This window comes from Perissodus microlepis, chromosome 19 (genome assembly GCF_051167445.1).
Source record: "Perissodus microlepis isolate ML-2025 ecotype Zambia chromosome 19, ASM5116744v1, whole genome shotgun sequence".
Lineage (NCBI taxonomy): Eukaryota > Metazoa > Chordata > Actinopteri > Cichliformes > Cichlidae > Perissodus > Perissodus microlepis.
Window position 1 is genome coordinate 25,990,996 of NC_140479.1, and position 15,871 is coordinate 26,006,866.

Below are 15,871 nucleotides of genomic sequence, written 5' to 3' on the forward strand. Positions count from 1 at the left end.
ACATCATCTATTATTCATCTGAAGATCTCATGAATTAGAAATAAGGTAATAGAAACATATATGTTTTACATTAAAACTGGGAAAAACACGATTATCACCATTATTGTCCTATTTCCTCACAAGAAGAGTATTCTGAATGGAAAAGGACACCCATGCATAATATCTGACTGAAATGAAAATAAGTAGGGGGGTTAAGCCAAATCACTTAAGACTCGTTAAACCTTTCTTCTAAAAGTTATTTGTACGAGTTGTTAAAATTGAAAGCTTTCCAAATTCCTGTGAGGCGCAGCCATCACCATGTTTTAATCCGATACCATAAAACTCTGAGGCAGATTAGGCTCAAGGTAACCAACAAGAATCACTTAACCCTGGAAAGCCAGAACCATCAAATAACTACCAGAAAATTCACATTTTTGACCCTTATGACAATTTCAAGAATGACAAGAAAAGAAGATATCAAATTGCATTTTTGCAAAATCTGGAATTTTTGTGCAATTTATTGCTTAAAGGTTTATTGTGCATTTATGTTGAACTGGGCATATAATACTTTCATACTTTGGTCACAACTAAAACATTCTCATCTTCATATTCATTAGCATTAAAGGACCCCATGAAGGTGTCCATCTGTCTTTGTGCGTGTGAGGGCAGATGTCTCTCACCTTATGGTCCACCTCTTACTCCCTGAGCCTCCCTCCTCTGAAGCAGGTCATTTAATTAAAACATTGTACTCGTACTGTATCTTTGTGCGTAACGCTTCCCTTTCAATTAAAGAGGCAGGTTGAGCCCAGCATCAACCTGCAAGTATCCTAAGTGCCTGCCGCGAGAGAGATTTGATAAGAGTGGACATGATACAAGCAGTTCACTGCAGGGGAAGTGAGGACATGGAGATAAGACTCGTGGTCCAGCTGTCTCAGCAAAAACAACTCGGCACAGAAAAACAAACAAGAAATTTGCAGGCAACAGAGCGATTAAAGATAAATCATGGGATTTATTTTGAAAATATAAGTCAGCTTTATTTTTCTAACAAAGTTTTGCAGACTTTGGATCTAATCACCTGCTACCCTATGGTCGGACAAAGGAAACAACTAATCATGCTTTATGTACATTTGATACGGACTGATGACTACATGTGGAGTCGCAGCATGCCCTGCGGCTCTCTGCCTCTCCTGTAGAGTAGCAACATGCTTTGATCATGTTGGGGATCAGCGCAGAAAAGTACGGTCAGAGTTTGATTCACCATGCAGTATCAACTGGACAGCACATCACAATCAGACGTGACAATGACCCCAAACACACTGCCAATGCAATAAAAGCCTACCTGGATAGAAGAACACACAATGAAACTATCAGTCATGGATTGGCCTCCCCAGAGTGTGGAACTCAACGTTACTGAAGCAGTGTGGGATCATCTTGACAGGATGGAACAAAAGGCTGCCAACATCCAAAGAAGAGCTTTGAATTTCTTTAAAGAAGGAGAACTACTCCTGAAGACTACTTCAAGAAATTACAAGACAGCTTGCTTAAGAAAGTTCAAGCAGTCTATGTATAGAAACAACACGGGAACCTCCTGAAATCAAACTGCTATTTCTGTGGTCGGTGGGAAAGTCTATTAAGGGCAGAAATCACGTTCAGTCAACACAACCTCCATAATATCTGAGCAAAGTATATTAAAGATTTAATTTTGTTCCTTAGAATTAAACTAACCTTAAGAGGTGAGAAAGATTAACAGACATTTGCATGAATTTGCTCAAATGCAAATAACTTGCACATATTTGTAGGTGTTACACTGCAAATGCATATGGGACAAGATGTGCGTGCAGGTTTTTCTCTGGGAAATGCAATTACGCACCAATTTACACCCCCTCATGTTCCGATGCTGCATTTATCTCTAGCAAAGTGCACTTGGGTTGAAATGAGGCATGGTGATGGTCCCCGTTTATGAACACTATCAAAACACGGCTGAATTGTCTGCCATATGCTCCATCATGCTCAGGTTTCCCATCAAAATGACTTCAAATTAGAGAGAATTCATCCCTCGTGTTCCTATTTGATTTGGGCTTTCACTCCAAGCTCACTTAGTCTCAACATATTACTGCTAATTGGTGTTTTTTTTCTTTCCAGGACAGTTGCCACAAAGCTTGAGCATCTATGGTGTTGTCTTGTTTGTCATCTTGCAGGCGTTAACTGCACACACACTATGGTTAGCCTGAACAGTTCTAAAAGCCATAACCTGCACTTAAACACTGCAGTTTATACAATTGCTTTCTGCTAATGCTTCTTTGGAAGAATGACTAAAGAGCAAGGGTAAATCTCCTGAAGTGGTAATAAGTCTACAAACGACATTTAACAATTCCTGATGAATATTCAGAGCTCTCTTGCCCAGACGGGGAATCCCTATCAGCCATTTTACAAAGTATGGCACCTAATTATGCCACCTCTAAAATGGAGTTCCAACACCCAGTCATGTCTGATGCCCCCCAGCTTTTAATTAACAAAATTACTGCATACTTCTCCCTCCATTGATTACTGCTATGGGGATTGATTATTTACACACACACAGGCACGCGCCGCTGTTGGTGTAAAACTAGCTCTATGACAAATTTTTAAAATTGTAGGAAAGCAAAATCTTTACTATGACAAAGTGAAAGCAAAATACAGGCATTATGTTGTGTGTGAGTCTAATTAAAACGACTGACCTTATCACCTTAAGGTTTTATGCAGTCTGAACCGGCAGTATTAAGAGCTGAATGACGCCCCACCCTAACGGAAAGGCAATTTTATTTAATAGCAGTTAATCAGATATTGAAACTCTGCTTCCTGTTTCAGACTCAGACATAGAGAAGAAACTAACAAATACCACCCCAAGGGAAACTGTTTTTCCAGGACAGTGCATAGGTACAAAAGGTATCTGCTGTGGATTATTGTTGCAAGCAGGGATTTACTGTACTTCCATTTACTGCATGGTTTACAAGCACTCATATCCTTATACAATATGAGACTGTGCCTCGGGGTTCCTTTGAGCACGCTGTGGAGCTTGTGCTCTCTGAATTATTGTAAGCATATAAGCACAGGGAACATGCGTGTTTAAAAGAACTGCAAATAAGTACAAACCTATAGGCTCATTTTAATACATACTGACGTGTAGGTACATAAACAGTGTTGCCCTGTAAAACTCACGTGGACTGAGCTATTGGCTTTGCTTTCCTCTGACATCAGAGAAGTAAACACCTGGTGACAAGCATGTGTAGAAGCTTGCCGGCCATTATTTTTATCCAAGTGAGCAAATGTTGCAGCTGTATGCATATGGCACACTTCGTGACATTCAGAATAAAGAGGAGATTGCAGTCTCCTCAACCAAATTGACATTCAACAACATTGGTTTCACTGTTGATAGAATCCCCCTCTGCCCCACTACTACAGGCTCTGGCTGCCACAACCTTGCTGCCAGACAGCCACAACAGCATCTCTGTCTCTCGCTCTCTCTCCCTCCCTCTCTTTCTCTACCCATGGGGTAGCGCTGACAACACATGATCCTCAGAGCCAAAGAGCCAGCTTGAATGCTTCAAGAGAGCCTTCAGCTAGTGCTGACATATTCCAGAGCCCATTTCAACAGATGGAGTTTTACAGGTAGCGTTTGGGGTAAACTACTTCGCTTGAGGGTACAGCATCTGGTCCACCACAAATTGGATAGTGTATTCTACCTCCTTCCCCCCTCGCCTCAAATCTTCAACCCCTATCACCTCACTCTTTCTTGCCTTTCTCCTCCTCCATTATGTAGTAGATAGATGCTGTCCATCAGAAAACACACACAACATCCTTGTGAATTAAAAAGAAAAAAACAGAGAAAAGCCCAGTGGTAGGAAATAGAGCGCTGGTGAAGCATCACTGTGTCGATTAATTTCAGATAAAGTTTCAGTCCATTTCAACAGTATAGTGCACTAAACATCTCCAGCATTACACCAACAAATAAAATTCAGTTCCACTCTGATTTTCCCCTCCTCTGCTTAGCTAAGGTCTATGAGATGACACAGTGTTAAATCTCATTTCCGCAGCAACTTGAGCCTTGTGAACCACTCCAAGCCTCCATCACTCACGCAGCGCCCAATAACCTTGGACTCATATTTCTCTGGCAGTGATTTAACGACTTGCAAAATTACACTGCGGTTGGTTGAGCCTCTGTTGATGTTGATATCTCTACTCTTAACTGTCCGGTCGCCTGTCAGCCATCTCGCGTTATTTATCACGACTTACGCCATGACGCACGAGCAACACCCGATCGGCCATTCATCTCCCTGTTAAATAATACGTGCCAGTCTGGGTACAGATCACAGGAGCAAGGTGAGCTATGAGGATTTGAAAACTACAGCAGATGAGTTACTGCCATCATGGAGTTCTTCTAAAGTTGTGCCAGTGTCTGCGTTTGGCTCTGGGCTGTCAAAAGGAAATTTACATTAAAAGGCATTCACTGTGATTAGATTAGAGAACCACTAAATCTCTTTCTTCCATTTCATTTTTTTATGTTACAGCGATAGCTACAAAATTACAGTTTTATGTACACATTTGAATCCAGAACTCATGCATGGAAAGAAACTGGAGGAAAGCTAGAGAGCAAACAGACTTACAGCCTGACTCCTTTGTTTCGCATGTCACAGGAACGGCTAAATCACAGGTTCTCTGCATAAAAACACTATTGGCGTGAGAGAGAAAATCAATATTTGAAGAGACCCAGTCTGTGCATCTTAAGCAGTCTGCGAGAGAATAGGCATGCATATTCTGCTAAGTCTGAATTATTAACAATTCTATGGTTTGTCTCACTATTGGAGCATAATGTCAGGAGAGGACAAAGGCAACACTGGCTGCTGGCAGTAATGTGAATTTAAATTCTCAACAAGAGGTATTTGGAGCTATTCAAATATATTTGGTTTGAAAATATAAATACATTTTAGAAACAACTTGTTTATGGACAACAATTTTATATCAGCTTATATACTAAAAACCCCCATAAAATATTCAATATTCTTGCTGATCTCAGGCCAACACCCATTATACTGTAAATGTCAGCTACTGGAGGAACATTCCTTCCAGCTGACACAATCGGTGACTATTTATTTACACACACTAATCACAATTCAGAACACACACACTCTTTCAGCATAGTAATGCACACTGGTGGCAATTAATTCACTGAAAAGTGTGGTGCAGCAGCTAGAACGCATGAACATATCTCTTACATATACATTGAAGATGTAAAGTGATAAAAATATATACATATATATATACACACGCACCGCAGCATGCGTACTGCTGAGCCCACCTTGCTGCAGAGCTGCAAGACCTCTTGAGCAGTGAGGCGAGTATAGTGTAAAGCAGCACATTTGCCTATCATTATGATGAAGGCTTTACAAGGACATGCACCTGCGTCTTGATGCCACCATTGTTACAGAAGTCTAACTTTACAGTTAATGCATTTTGAATAATAATAATAATAATACATTTTATTTAAAAATAGCGCCTTTCAAAGCACCCAAGGACACTGTACAACAAATAAAAACACAAAAACTGGAAATATACACAATAATAAGAATAACAGATAAAAGTTAAGAGCATACAGAGGAATAAGATCCTGCAGAAAAATAAAAACCTAACTTGTCTCTAGTGAGCATTGCTTTTAATTAATAAATCATATGGTCTGAGTAACCCTCATCACCCAGGCCACTCACACAGACTCTACTCAGACCAACAAAGGGCTATTCTATTCTATAAATATGTTATTTTGAGGTTTGTGGGTGTCCTTTTTCTCTTATTTCTACTAAACGAAAAGTCAAATGTTTACAGTAGACAGATATAAGTTTCTCAAGTAATTTGTTCAAGTAATGAAGATACCGAGGAACTTAAATAGGTTTAACAGTAATATGTGGCATCCATATGACTAAGAAAAACCCAATGTGTTCATCTCTGCTTTGTCAAATCTCACGAAGCTACAATAGACCACACCCACTACAAGATTAACAATGATATGACAGAAAGACAATCATGGCAGACAAATGGCCACTAATTCAATCAGTGGTGCAGGACATGTCATGTCAGTCAGTCTATTGACTCTGACAGGCTGCACTGGATGCTGGGAGACTTCTATTGACCCGGCACAGACAAAGTGCTGATGCATCATTGTGTAAATGAGGATGAGTCTGGTCTCCTTCACCTTTGACCAGCATCTTATGAGAAACTAGGCAAAAAAAATTCAGAGGAACAGAGCATTCTGATTCTTAATTGCAGTATTATTATATCCAAAACGCCTCACCACTGACACCCAACAGCTTACATTTGTCACTGGTACAAGGAAAAAAATGGCATACATTAACAACAATTCAGCATTTTCTGAGTAACCACTGTTGGCTGTGAAATTTATCCAAAACCTTCTAATACAACTAATATCACAGATAACAAAGCTGATATATCCTTGTTAGAGAGGAAGACATATTACTTAGAAATACTAAGGAGAGGGAGGAACTAAAAAAGACTATACCAGTTTAGCTTTCTTTCCCGTTTCTTTCCCGTGGCAGTGTATGCATCCCGCAGATGCATACACTGCCACACCAGGCCCAGATGCCATTCATTAAATAATTAATGTCTGGCTGAGATGAACTTTGATTTAATTGGTATGGGCAAGCCTGGTGGAGAAAAATTGATGGACCATGATGCTTGCATTTGCTTTAAACTGAGAGAGAGTCACTGTATCTGAAGGATTTATTTGAGACATAACAACACAAAGCAGAATCAGGGATCTCTTACCAGCATGCCTAAAGCCACTATAAACAGTACAACAATAGCTCGTGTTTAAGTAATTACTGTTTACACTGAGAAAGCATTATGTTCATCTGCCATGTGGACAAGACATGCAGATTTTCTTTACTGTATAAACGTCCTCTTGATAACTAAAAGGTGTGTTGTCCACTTTTCATCTTTCTTGAGGTACTGATATGCACAGGCATCCAAAAGGGATGATCATTTGACACCAGAGTGAGGCTGAGCAAAATGGTGGGAAGGTGGGAGGGTGGAGCTCAATCATGGAGGACTGTTAATCTGTTTTCTTTGTTCAGAGGCACATTCAAGAACATAATGGAAAGCTATGCTATGTGTGTACCAGAGACAGACTGCACAATAACTGGGGGCACACGAGTGAAGGTGGCAATAGCTTAGCTGGTATGAAGCAGGTGTTGCCAGCCCCAGGGCTTGGACCGTCTTTCATGTTACTGTACATGACATTATTCCACCACTGCATGCACAGCAACAACTGTGCACACACAAAAATTGTAAACAAGTGTATACGCAAAGAAGGGGGGGTGGGGAGAGGTGTATGGAGGTAGAGACACAGGCAAGGCTACTGAAAGACGGCGCAGCACAAGAAAAGCTGCTGCTAGTGTAAATTGGCTGATGCTGGCTCCTCTTTGTCAGATTAGCTCCACAGGGCAAGGAAAAGAAGGAGGGAGGAAAGGAGTGTGAGTGGGGGGCTGGGTTCTGTCCTTTCATCAAAGGGCCTTTCTTTCCCGCTTTTTCTCTCTCAGTGTGTGAGGGAGTGCCAACCCCAGAGTGGGCAATCCATTCTGCGACTGCATGTCAGGCAGCAAAAGCTAAATCATCTGCACAGGAAATAACACCTGACGCAAATAATGTCCTTTGCAAAAATTCTTGCTAAACATTAGGTATCAGTCACACACTTGCACAATTTATCTTAAATTTTGTGCACACAAATTCAAGCTCAGGAATTTGTATGCAAGTCAGTTCTTTGGATGAGCTTGAAGGCAGAGCACTGAGATAACAATGGGTTGTATGCACTGCACTCATGTCCCATTATTCAAATTTCAGGTCCTGCGCTGTGCGTTTGTTTGTGCCGTTTCCAGGCCCTAGGGCCAGGATATTTTAATCACTTGTGTGTGGCCTAAGGCCACGACGCCGACCCTCACCCTGGAAGACAAGTCTGCTGACACTCCTTTGCTCTCTATTGTGAGGCTGTCACATCACTCTCCCAAATCCGCAGCCCACTTCTGTCTCCTCCTCTCCCCTGAGTAGGTGTAATTACATTAAGGAGTCAATCCGTGCTCAACCTTGCTCCATGTACATCTTCACCCCACTGCATATCTTGTTGTTAGCTTTTCTATAATCCTGACCTAAGGCAATAATAATGACCTGTGTCCAAGGAGCTAGCCCACCCCATCCCTACCCCTTAACACAGAAAACAAGTCTAGTCACCTCTTCTCGTAGGTAGGGGAAGTAAATTGCAAATATTAAACAGTTCATTTGATTTCCCTGCTATGCCTTTTTCCTATATTTGGCTCTTCTTAGCAATGAGTCAAATATTTCCCAAATCTGCTCCATGCAGCTGTGTTGGAACCATCTGAAAAATCAAAATAACTTATTAGATTAATTGCAACTTAGGAGTAAGGTTACATTTAAAGAAAAAAAGTATCAGTCGTCCTATGAAAGACAAGCCAAAGACAAATGGAGGTGCAGCACTGCTCTTTATAGATAAATTATGTCTTATTCAGTCTGAAGGGGGTTGAAGTTCACCATCGTAATCGGATCTGGGAATATTCACTCAGCTTGATAATTGCGTTAGCACCCAACCTGTAGTTGTAATTACATCACTTGGTTAAAATCAGCATTCGCCTACTGTTAATTCAATTTGCTGCGAAGTAGGTGGGCACTGCTCTAAAGTTGTCTTAATTCACTTACGGGGTATCATTTTCAGCAAATTTGTTGGGATTTCCACATCTCTAAAAGGATGATTCGCTTGTGTGGATCATCCCTGAGGAAATCACAGCTTAATCGGACATAAAACATAAGTGACAAAAGAACCAATGCATCAAAATAAAGCATTAATCACTGTTGTTTTACAGCTGCTTTACTGTACAACACAATGAGCAATGCATACTTTATTAAAGTGAAGAAAGTTTGAAGGATCAATTCTATTTTACAAGATTATGTCGAGTAACCCTGCGCAACACAAGGAAAATCCACAGTTTCATCATTGCAATAAACTATGTCCTGGTTAATTATATAATAAAAAGTGATTTAAAGATTTCCCATTTCTACTTTAAAAAGATGACATAAACCTCAAATGTGAAAATGTCTACACCCACAGAATAAATATGCTTCAGCACAAAGTTAGGGCATCACTCCTTCTCTTCTTCTTATACATATGCTTCAAAAATATTTATCCACCGTTTGTCTTTGGAGGGTGAAAACAATGAATTTTGCATGGCTTCTCTCCAAAGACAAAAGTGCCAGGTTTCTGAAGAAGGCTGGCACTGGCACCTCCCTTCCCCCACCATCCAGTCCAGACCCCCCGCAAGGAACCTCCTCTGAAGTTTCACAGAGAAGAGAGAAGATGCCTGCCTGCCTCATCCAGGCCATGCTACTTCATATTCATGTGTGTATTTCAAATAGGGAAGGCTGAGTGAAAGGGAGCAAAAAGTTAAAGTCCAAGCACTCCTTTTTGGAAATGGGGGCTTATCAGATGTTTGCAGGGGGGTGGGTGGCACTGTCATGGAAGAAAAGGAAAAGAACATACGAGGCATATCCCTGTGTTCTCTTTTGTGCTGCAGAGAATCGGTCCATATAGCTGAAACTGAAATATAAACCAGAAAAGGTTTCATTCAAAAGCTGAAAGAAAAGCTCCAGAGAAGGACTTTAAAATCCAACAGTTGTGAAATAAACAAGTCAAGTGGATTTTTCCCCCTCCACTTATAACCTAAACCCATAAATGGATGATATTACACTGCAGTGTAGCAAAAGTGTGTGGCAGCCGCTTTTGATGGAAACACCTTCAGTTATTTATTTAGTTATTTTAAATCATCCCCTTGTCATTTTGAAAGTAAGCAGCTTTGTACAGAAAATGTCTGTAAAATACATATAAATCTTTTTAAGTGAAACACACACATAGACCAAAGTCAAAATGATCCCATTCAAGAACACTACAGATTCAGGTTAGTAGGTCTTAACAAGCGACTATATACACCTGTACTTGTTTTGCCATGAATGGCTATTAACCTCTCTCTCTTCTAGTGGTGGGCGTGGTCTTCTAGGAATCCCAGGCAGGCACACGTCGTCCACCTGCAATCAACACGGCATTTAAACTCGGTCTTCACCACTACTCCTCACCAGGTTGTTAACCTGCTCATATGATAGCTTTCCCAGACCTTTAGTTTCTGATCGGTTTGCTCGAGATAAATCTCACCTGTGTTCTCCTCTGTTTGAGACCTTTTGAAAAGTTTCCCTGAGACTCACCTGCTTACTTAAACTGCCCTCTCTCGTTCCACTTGCTGGAAATATAACCTGCTTCATCAAGCCAAGGACAGACCCCCCCCCCAATAGTCCCATAGTAATAATCACATATTACTACAAAATCTGACCATCATATGAAAAAAAAAGTAGTACAGGATTGTCACAGAAGTGGTACTGAGAGCTGAAGATGTGCGCTCATTTTTCAAAGTGAAATGGAGAGCTTCAAATCAGCTGCAGCAGTGCAGGAGTGCCCCTCAACACTTCAGCCATGATATACTGTCTGTGTGTTACTGCATTCATCCATGTCACATGATATCTGAGGCCGTGCACACTACTTCACAACTGTAAAGTAATGTTGAGACAACACAAAACAAGGATGAGAAATAAAAGTAGACTGGGGTTTTTTTTCTCTTCGAGAATTATTTGTCTTCTTGTTACCTTCTCTAACAGAGCATTTGGAGGTTTTATGGTGATGTGATTTATATGGGCTTGTGGCACATTAATGATGCCAGGGAGCCTTGCTTGCATCCATATTCATGAACAACTGTGTTTGAGGAGCTGCGGCGATGGAAGGAGGGACCACCATACGAGCGCCAAAAGTCTCCCAAGCAAAAAGTCTGGATGGTGGAGCTTCAGAGGCTCGTATGCCAGAAGGCATAGACACACCTGTCCAAGCAGGCAAGTCACATTCCCATAGAGAAGATCAATGATTACAAATGAGCAAAAAAGCAAGATGTAGAAAATTGGAGACGTTCAGTGTCCAAATGATCTGAAATAGTGCTACTTAGACAACCATCAATAAGGATGGCTAGATAAAAGGCTGAAAAACAGTTCTTAAAAAACAGTACAGCACTGTAGTCCTATTTTAAGGCAGCCAAAGGCCTAGAATAAACTTTTCAAATCCTCAGATGGACTCATATAAACAAAGAATAACATCTATAAATGGTGCTCTAACTTGTCTGTGGCAGGATGTTCAGCCAATGTCTGTTTAATATTTAATGTACTGTCGATCGGGCAGTCAGTGGCACGTGCCTCCAGCTCCCGCAGTAGCTCCACCTAATCAAAGCTGAATATGAAAACTCATGTTAACAGAGAAATGGCTCAGAGTGTTTGTTATGTCAGTTTAAATTAAGGTTAAATTATTTATTTTGCAGCTTTTTATATCTATTTATAATTAATTCAGGCTAAAAAAAATATATGGCAGGTAGACTCACAGCTTTGGTTGATTTTATTAATCTAGATATGATGTGCATACAGCAGATAATCAGGGGTAATAATTCAGACATGGTGATGAAGAATGAGCTACCTATGTGGTCATATAACACATTTTGCTATTTCTTTGCTATTGCTTTATTCTCTGCGCTTATGTGTGGGGGTCGTGTTGATTTAAAACCTCCATTCATTGTCTTCTATATCAATAGAGAAGATTTCACCTTCTATTAGCGATCATGATGTAATCAATGCACTGTGCCTTAAAACAGCTGACAGCTAATGATGAGGGCAGATTTTGCCATTCAAGTAACAAGAGGTAATTAAAGAGAAGGAAGAAATATCTGCTGAAGGTTGCTCATACCACAACAGAGGCAAAGCAGAGTGAACTGCATGGTTACTCCCACATGAGGCCTAATTTGCTCCCGAGAAAAATCAATATAACCATTTCATCTCGGTTGCTATGGAACAACATATAGTAAAACACAATGAACACTACCTTGTGGAAATTGGCACCAAAAATAATCTCGCGACTGCTGTTTTGAACAATGTTCTTCGTCTGGAAGAGAAAGAGGCTGAGCACTTTCAAGGACATTATGTTTTGTTTTATCCTCAGTGGATTTTCATCCAGTTTATTTCTTTTTTCTTAGAGAACTAAAGTCAAATTACTTTCTTGTACCACATTTCGAAATAAACCTTGTTGTAAAAACAATTCGTACTATATCACCGCTAACCAAACAGAATTAGTATGTATGACACCAACAAAACAATCGTAAAAATGCTTTCTACTCTGATTTTAATTCCTCTGGGGATCTGCGTAACTGCACTATCTTCTATCTGGGGCTCTATATAGCAACACAATCATATAAAAAATAATTAGCAAGTCTTCCTGAAGAATAAAGGGCGTCAATAGATCTTCTGATTTTGAGAGATCATTATAAGCTATTCATCACTTCATAACAATTTATTTCGCTATAACAGTCACCCACGTATATCCTTCTACAATTTCACAAATGTATGTTTTCTCCAGGGTTTCTCACAAACTGTCACTGTCATTCAAAGCCTGTACCCTGTGTCTGAACACTTCTGTTTACTGCTGCAATAGTGACGGTGTACTGATAGTGTGACAAGAGTGGGCTGCATGTGTGAAACTGATAGGTCAAGGAGGTTATTTAAAAGGAAACTATATCAATATATGTATCAGTTCAGGCAGCAGTGACAGTGTTGCTGGCGTGTATTTTCCATATTTGAAGCTTTGGATAAGAGTCGATGTCAGTATATACGGAGGGCTCGGCTTAAAGATGGTCTGTAGAAAGCAGAAGACAACTAGGAAACGTAGCACTGTGAACCTTTTATAAGCTATGTGCTTAGTATTTTATAGAGTTGTATTGCATTTAAATCAGCTGCTTCTGCCAACTCTAAAAGGTCTCAGCCACAAGCAAAGCACACCAAATTTTCTGTCACTTTTCTGAAGGGTCAGCCTAAGTATTCTTGCACGCAACACCCAATGAATTGCCTTTTTTTTATTGCCATACTACAATAGGAAATTACAGTTAGCACTGACAGCATGCTAACAGAGCCACATTCAAAATGTAATGTGGGGAGACAATCGGCAACTGTGGAAAGTTTCAGATAGATGTGAAACCAACAAGTAAGAATAGTACACTGGAAAAATAAGCATCATACTGGAAGTTTTTGGAAATAATAATGTACTTGCATGAAAATAATTCATGTGCATGTGAACTGTTTTAGTAGACCTTTACATGAGTATATATATATATATATATATATACACACACACACACTGAGGTGCTGTAACTGAAATCTGTCGACTCCTTTAATCTTTATTAAACATTGGACAAAATTATTTCTATTTTTACACAAACCAGACACTAGTAGGAATGATTCAGTGTGTCAGTAATTCAGAGAACACATTATTTGCCCGCCTTCTTTTGGCTGTGAATGAATATGAGCTAAAGAAAAGAGGGACCGCACCGGTCTGCCAAACAACTCCAACAGGCAAACAGCAGGACATACGCACGCTGCCAGACAAGCCGCCATCAGAGCAACTGTTGCCGCGGCGCAGAGCTGCCAGTCTATGTTTGATTAGTGTGCGCCTGGGATGTGATTGGCTACAGTATGAACGGTGTGGCAAAGAAAGGTCTTGCATTTTCTTTAATTAACCCTTTACTTGCACATATTCCACTTTAGACACTGCAATGACTGACAGCCTCCTGTCGTTAACCTGCACCATTCACACTCTAATGTGGGAGACAGAGAGGGAACACAAAGACATGTTTGGGTTGTCACCAGTATGGTGCCTCTGGAACCGTCTGACAAGACAATGCGCTCCATCTCCATGATTACAATGAATGGGCCCTCACTGCAATGGAAACACCTGAAGAAAAAAAGCCTCAGAGATATAATCATCATCTACATGTGTAAATGAAAACAGCCCACGTTAAAGGAGTGAGTGACTGCCAGGTGAAAGCATGATAGATAGAACATGGCTATGAGTGATTGAAATGAACCTGAATATTGGACCATGTCTTTTGATTACATTCTTTTAGTCAAGGCAGAATTGCAAAATGTGAATGTGATACAAAAAACTATCACACAGAGGAACACTAAAGCAAATGCCAAAAAATGACAAAGGGAGTGGGAGTATATTATACCAACATTTCTTCCTCTGAAACAAATAAAGTCCTCAGTATTTTTGTTTTTAAACTATGTTTTACTCGACATCATAAGGGTGTCAATACTGGATCCATTGCTTTTAACCTCCAAATGTCATGAAATTAGATTGGTTTTGATCTTATAGACACAACTGAGGTTACATTTGTACCTTTTGACCTGCAAAAGTGTACTGTTTTTAAGGCTGGCACACAAAACTATAACTTGGTATTTGCACTTACAGCTAAGTGCACAAATCAAAGAGTATACACTGATAAGATTTTTAATTTACAATTGAAGGTTTGTAGCCAGAGAGCTTGAGTCAATGCAAGAAGAAGGCAGAAGGCATTCAGAGCTTAAAAAATAGAGGTCTTGTTAAACAACATATATAATAACTTGTGCCAGGCAGGGGCAGGAAATCCAATTTATCTTATCAGTACACTTCAAAAATGCCTGAAGCATGTTTGCTTTTGCATTTTGTGAGTTACAGTTAATCTAGAACTGGATGGAGCATTTAATACACTTACAACTGAAATGTGCTGAGCTACGTAGCAAAAAGAAACAGTTCATATGGAACAAAATGTTTTGGGGTTTTTTGCAGAATGATGATGAGCATTACCTTCTGAATGTGTCTTGCTATTTCAGAAAGGTGTAACTGAAAAACAATTTAGATGATCCCTGAAGAATTATAAATGCAAGCCCATTTATCTATCTATTTCGTGCTAATCTTTGATTTATTAGCATGAAATAGATAAATAGATACTTAACACGGAACACAAAGATTACATTATGCCTGATCCATCTCTACAGGACTACATATCTTGGTGCATAGATTGATGGCTTGACCCCTGATCAACACACAGAGCAGCGAGGTACTGGATTAAACGGACTAAAGACCTTACAGAATGAGCTTTTGCTTGCGTCCTTGGGTGATGTGGTGGCTCAGTGGAGTGAGGATCCACCCTGTAGCCCCGGTTCTGCTGTACACCAGATGGTTGCTACTGGGAGCCAGCTAAGAGCCTTCCTGGTGGCCACTCAGACTTAACACAGAGGGGGCTGTCTGTTATGAAGAAATGTCTTCAGACAGACTAATTAAAAAAGGTCTTTTTGGTCACGCCTTCCCATCTGTTAAGAGCACAACCTGATGGAATGGCTGTTTCTCTATGCAATTAACAACAATATCTCAGTGAGCTTTTTTTTTTTTAATCAAATACTTTCACCTCTTCTGTAGGAATAATGAAATGTTTTATGATCACTAATCTCCTGAGTGCAATTTGCAGGCTTATATGAGTCCTGAAACCTTAAAAAGAAAAACAGCAAACGCTTTGATAGGCATGTAAGTGATTAACCTCGCTGTAGCGTGCTGCAACATGTCCAAAAAACATTGTAATCAATGACTTTATAGTTTATTTTTTCTGCTTAACTGTGTATAACCTATTTTCCCCCAAATAATGAATATTCATTACACACTGACTCCTCACATCAGTATTCTGAAAGCATTTTAAAACAGTGTTTCCAAACAAAGCCTTTATGTAAATCACTGGTTATCTACAAGCAATCTGGACCATGGGACTACAAGACCACAGATAAAACAAGGTGAGTGCACGTGGTGGGGAGGAGTAGTTCTCCTTATCATGCTTTGACAAGGTCAGTGCATCATGTACTGCATGTACTGACCAACCATGATACGGGATAGACTGCTGAA